Here is a 6,757-nt window from a genome sequence, read left to right on the forward strand (position 1 = left end):
CAATGCACAAGTTACTTAACGGTAGGGAGAGAGAGAGAGAGAGAGAGCGAGAGAGAGAGAGAGTGAGAGCGCGCACTTCTGTTGTGTGATCTTTGATGTTCACTCACTTAGCACGCAACATCATTTATTTTCAACCTTAGGCACACACGACTTTCTGGCGACAGTGAATCTAGCAGCTTGTGTGAAATACGCTAGGCTGTACTATTCTGCATCAGTACAAATACCTGCACGCGTTGCGCATGTTGTGCTGCCAGACTAAGTATTCATAGTTGTGTAAATCCTGTCATACTAACAGCTGTCTAATTTTTGGTTGATTGTAATCTATTACATACCTTTCTATCAAAGTTATCTAACATTATCAAGCTGAATTTGTGCTGACACAGTTTAACTCTGAGTTCTTGTCATATTTTATTACCATTTTCTAAACTATAGCGAATAAACTGTGATAATCTGAGAAATGCTGAAGGTGTCTGAATAAAATTTGGGTTTGACTGTAACTATGCCACCTCCATGCTTGAAGTCACTATGAAACAGCATTTAGTAAAGTGACAAATTTCCACATGACTTTTATCTATCATCAACAAATTATTAGTTTATGAAAAGTAGTCTTTATGGCTATGGCTAGTTGGAATGCCAGCATACTACTCTAACTTCTGTTGCAGTATGTATTATACTATATGTGTTAAAGTATGTATATTGTATACTATATACTATATTATACTATGTATACTACACAATATTTAGATTTTCTGTATGCGTGGAATAATACATCAAAATACACACTATCAGTGTTGTTATTTTAATGAAAACCAAAACTTTAAAATATATTACTGCTAACTGAAATTAATTAAAATATAAATATTACATTAAAAATGTAAGTGAATAATAGAAATGTTGCCTAAATACTCTAAATAATACACTAAATAAAATACAAATAAATTGAGCTATAAACAGATAAAAAACAAAACTAAAAGCACAAAATTAAGCTAAAACTTATATCGGGTGAGTACTGGAAAAAGTGGTATCGGTGCATCCCTAGTACTAACATGTAACAGTTAAGCCATAATAATGTAAGGTGCTGATTACTTGTAAATTTAAAACTGACATCACCTCAAAGCACTTTTGGGTCAATGATAGTGTAACAAGATAACATTTGCTAGCTTACTACACAATCTGAATTTAATGTTAATTTAACAATTGATAATTAATCATTCAAGATGAGCATTTATGGTTAAAAAGTATATAAAAGTTTTTTTGGGTTTTTTTTAGAACATGACCTATCGTTTCACTAGATAAGACCCTTATTCCTTGGCTGGGATCGTGTAAAGCCCATTGAAGCTGCACTGAAACTGCAATTTGGACATTCAGCTTGTTGGGTCCCATTGTTTGCATAATAGGACTAGGTATTATGATCCCAATATTCAGCACCATTTAGCCGCACCATAGAACATATTCTCCTTCGCTGTAAGCAGAACACAGCGAGACGCAGCAATTGTTATGCTCTGATTTTGGTTCAGCAAGAATCCAGGATCATGGCCTAATACATGTCCGTGGTTCTTGCCTCAATACCCAATAATCAGTCGTGAATTTACAATTGCTTTATGCGTGACTGGGCAACAATAAGAAAAAGGACTACTATGGTAAGATGGATAGATGAAGATGGTACAATCTTCACTGCTGTCATCGGGTGAGACTCCTTGACGTTTTGATGATATGTTGTTATGCTGTACATGTGTACTTATATTTCATGTTGTAGCCTGGGTGAAAGATGCCTTTTGTTGAGGTGATGTTGCCAATGACCTTTGTATGGTGTTTTCACCAATGCAACACATCATCAGTTGTGTACCCCTGCCTCATTAGATGTTTCGGCCCTTTATCACAAGACACCCTCAGCCGAGGCAGGCCCACGCCAGACTGATCAGTCCCGGGTGTGTGTTACCTTGTTACATGGTCATTTGGCAGCCCACACTGTGCCCATCCACCTCAGCCACAGCCAGTGGCTGCTTCTTTCAGCGACAGTGGCCAGTTCCCTGACTATCCTCCTCTGGACCTGTCCTCAGATGCCTGACTCCTTCAGCAGCCTTACAGTGGAAATAGCCACAAAGCCCCTGCAGCCCACTTCCACCGGGTATACTTTCACTGTCCAGCCCCGCTCATCTGCCTCAGCTGCCAAATTGGCGCCTCGTTAATGGCCTCTTCCCAAGGGACTGTCAGTTTGACTATTATGACAATCCTACTGGAATTGGGCCAGAGAACCAGGTCTGGGCGCAGTTTGGTGACTGCAATTTCAAATGGGAAAGTGAGTCTGTGGATTAAGTCGACTCGCATTTCCCAGTCCCTGGCTATATTCAGCTGGCCTGCGTCAGGGGACAGGCACTTAGCCTGCTTTTTCTCCCCTTCCCTAATAAAGGACTGCCTTTTTGGTAAGGTATTCTTGGCATTTTGGGGGATGGCGTTTGTTGACACTCTCTTGGTTGAAGTCTATTATATGGAGAAAAGTCCTGGAATGTTTTTCTCAAAAACCTTAACTTCTTTTTGACTGAAGAAAGGAAGACATGAGCATCTTGGATGACATGGGGGTGAGTAAATTATCAGGAAATTATTATTATTCTGGAAGTGAACTAATCCTTTAACTAATGTTAACAAATGAGACCTTATTGTAAAGTGTTACCAAAACGTTTAATTATCCATAAGCATTTGTGAAATAATTATATAAAACCATATTACCAGTAGAGTTCATTTTAACTTATGTATTTGTTTGTCAATCTAACTAATTGAACTGAGCAGTAAAGGATCAGGCTTATAAGATCTATTATCATATTAGTGAGAGAGAGCAGGATATATAAAACTTTTAATGATCTATAAGATTTTTTTTTTTTTTTTTTTTAAATGATTTTAATGCTCTATAAGGATTTCTATAATAATTATGAAACGGTATAGTAACAGTACAGTACATATCAACTGATTCTATGCATTTATTTGTCATTCTAATAGATGGAGACTGATCTGAAAAAGATTAGGCCTAAAAGATGTCTAATCCTAATCCCTCCATCTAGTGGACAACCATAGTATTACAGCCTTCTTCTGTCAGCTGAAATGTCTGATCGTTTTTAATTTTCTGTTGGCCCCTGAGCATTTTAAATTTATGAAACTAAGCATGTTTCCTCAGAATGACTTGTTCTCCATATGAAATTTATTTTGAAGAGTTTGGATAATGGACTTTAAAGATATAAGAAAATTACTTATCTTTTTTACTGTTATTTTTAATAAATCGCCATGACAACACTGTTCAAGATATCCTAAATCCGTTTGCAATTTAGCATCTTCAGGGCCTTGGCATCATGTTGACAAAGTTTGGTGTGAATTGCACGATTCTCCTAGGAGGAGTATGCATTAATTAGGGCCCGAGCACCGCAGTGCGAGGACCCTATTGGAATTGCTCCGTTTATTAGGGCCCGAGCACTGGTGCGAGGACCCTATTGGAATTGCTCCGTTTCTTATTAGGGCCCGAGCGGCGAGGTGCGAGGACCCTATTGGAATTGCTCCGTTTATTATTATTAGGGCCCAAGCCACTAAGGCGCAGGGCCCTATTGATCCCCTAAGGATTTTTTTTTTCAACCTTCCGGGGGTTTTTGGGGGCCTTAACGTACTCAAAAACCCTTGAAAATTGGCACACACGTTGGAATCTGGGGCCATTAGGACGCCGCGGAGGCTAGGACCTGGGCGTGGCACAGGGGCTCTACGGCACCCCCTGGAACACAGTCAGAAATCTTGATGTATATCTCACACATACTTGCAGGTATTCATATGAAACTTGGTACACATATAGATCTCATTGAGCCGAGCAACTTTCACACTGCATGTCATAGGCTCCGCCCAACAGGAAGTTGGCTATTCAGGTCTGTGTAAAAAGTGCATGCTGTGGAATTTGATATACTCGTCATAGGTTTTTTTACCCAATTGCCATTAAACTCAGTGAACATGATCTCAAGACATTGGGGATGCTAAATTGCGAAAGGATTTTTGACATCTCTAACGGTTTGCCCATGGCGAGGCGATGAAGTTATGGTGAGAAATAAGTGTCTAATAACAACCACATACATTATCTGATTTTGATCAAACTTTAGTGGTTTGTTCGTTGTATGATGCCGATCGCATAGATGTGACTATTAGGAGTCAAAGTTATAGCACCACCAATTGGCAGCAGGAAGTGTGATTTTCAAAATGCTTTGAATTCAGCATCTTATTTTTACTAGATTTGCTTCAAACTTCATCAGAATAATGTCAAAACACGGCCGATGTAAAACTGTGAAGGGATTATTGATATCTAAAATACTGTTGCCATGGCAACGTATCAAACGTGAATATTCTTTTCCGGTGATTTTGAGGCAGAAAACATGCTTAGAATTTCATGAAACTCAACACACATATCAGTATTAATGATAGATAGACACTGGCAAAAGCTCATAAAAGGGCGTGGAGGAGGCACTCTATAGCTTGGGGGGTTAGTTTTAACTACAGTCACCAAACTTGGGACATATATTGTTCTCATCATGCCGGACAACTTTCTAATTTACAATCATTAGCTACGACCAACAGGAAGTCGGCTATTTTGATTTGAATGTGGATTTTTGGAAGAATCAGGCAGTGGAATTTTGCGTACTCCGTCCAGGAGCAACAAGCAATTCACACCAAACTTTGTCTACATGATGCCAATATACTAAAGATGCTAAATTGTCATGGTGATTTATTAAAGTGACAGTAAAAAAAGATAAAGATTTAAAGTGCAGCTTCCAAACACTTTAAAACTTTTTATATACAGAGAACAAGTCATTCTGAGGAAATATGGTTAGTTTCATGAATTTACAAAACAGAAACTTAAACTATCAGACATCTGATGATCTCACTCCACCGCTATGTGTGTGTGTGGGGGGGGGGGACAAATCATTCGTAGGAAACGACTGTCAAACAGTTCAGCTAACAGATGAACACTAAGCTGTAATGCAAGCAAAAATATTTCACAAATGCTTATAGATCAATAAAATCATAAAAAAATGCTTTTTACAATAATATCTCATTTGTTAACATTAGTAAATGCTTTAACTAACATGAACTAACAATGAATAATATATTTTTACAGCATTTATTAATGTTTGTTGATGTTACTTAATCAAAATGTTTGTTAATTCACAGTGAATTAATTAATGTTAACAGATAAAACTTTACAATTTAATAATGTTTTAGTTTTGAACTTAATATTAACAAGCATTAATAAATGCTATATAATTATTGTTCATGTTAATTAATATAATGTTAATAACTGACACCTTATTGTAAAGTGTTACTAAAGTTTTATATATTGTTCTGTGTCTGTGTTTCAGTCTTGATGGTTTGTATTAACCCTTTCATTGCTGTAACCCTTAAATCCAGACTGCCAGAGGGTTACTGTAAATGCATGTGCTCACTGGGCACCATTTTCCTGATGCTACCGGGGTGGCATTTGCACTGATGGCTTGGGCCCACCATCGCTGCTTGCAGCTATATATATTATTCTTTTCCGAAATGAATCGCATTTTTTGAGGGCCTAAACATGCTCGAAAACTCATAAAACTTTGCACATGCATCAGAACTGGCGAAAATTTACATCTGATATGGGTTTTAAAATTGGGTGGGGCAAAATGGCTCGATAGCGCCACCTATAAAACTTCAACAAAGTGCGCCTCCGGCTACGTTTGACGTACGTGTACGAAATTCGGTACATACATGTAATGTCCCATTACCTACAGTCGTGGCCAAAAGTTTTGGTAGAGACATAAATTGTGTTTTGCAAAGTTTGCTGCTTAAGCTGTTGTGGTGTTCATTCACATTGTTTCTAGATTATTGTGTAGAGTGATCAGATGCATTTTAAATAATTGCTAAAAGCTTCATTTGCCAAAAAAATGAACTTTTCTCAACAAAAAAAAACATTCACAGTTTTTTTATCCTGACAAAATGACTAGCTAACATTAATTGACTAATCATATCAGCAGCACATGTGAAAGTGTGAATGAGTACTAGTCAGGTGAAATCACTCACACTAATTAGATTGTAAAAGCAGACTGATGGAGGGAAGAAACGCTTCCAATCATTGTGTTCTTGTTAGCAATGGTTACCTCCAAAGAAACGCGTGCAGCCATCATCACTTTGCATCAAAATGGCCTCACATGCAAGGAAATTGCAACAAAGAATATTGCATCTGAAAGAACCATTTACTGGATCATCAAGAACTTCAAGGAGAGAGGTTTGACTGCAGTGAAGAAGTCTTCAGAACGTCCCAGAGTGTCCAGCAAGTGCCAGGACCGTCTCCTCCCGAGGAGTCAGCTACGGAATCGTGTCACCACCAGTGCAGAGCTTGCTCAGGAATGGCAGCAGGTTGGTGTGAGAGCATCTGCACGCACAGTAAGGCCAAGACTTTTGGACAACAGCCTGGTGTCAGGAAGGGCAGCAAAGAAGCCACTTCTCTCCAAGAAAAACATCATGGACAGACTGAAATTCTGCAGGAAGTACAAGGATTGGACAGCAGAAGACTGGTGCAAAGTTATTTTCTCTGATGAAGCTCCCTTCCGACTGTTTGGGACATCTGGAAAATCGATTGTTCGGAGAAGAAAAGGTGAACGCTACCATGAGTCCTGTGTTGTGCCAACAGTGAAGCATCCTGAGACCATCCATGTGTGGGGTTGCTTTTCAACCAAGGGAGTGGGCTCTCTCATAATTCTGC

General features: G+C 38.6%; 1 protein-coding gene across 4 annotated transcripts in view; it reads right to left on the reverse strand.

Moving 5' to 3' along the window:
- The window catches only part of LOC107658686 (mitogen-activated protein kinase kinase kinase kinase 4-like), a 128,622-nt gene that overhangs the window by 75,979 nt on the left and 45,886 nt on the right, over window positions 1-6,757 (reverse strand). The window lies entirely within an intron of this gene.

This window comes from Sinocyclocheilus anshuiensis, unplaced genomic scaffold (assembly GCF_001515605.1).
Source record: "Sinocyclocheilus anshuiensis isolate Anshui unplaced genomic scaffold, SAMN03320099.WGS_v1.1 scaffold832, whole genome shotgun sequence".
Taxonomy (NCBI): domain Eukaryota; kingdom Metazoa; phylum Chordata; class Actinopteri; order Cypriniformes; family Cyprinidae; genus Sinocyclocheilus; species Sinocyclocheilus anshuiensis.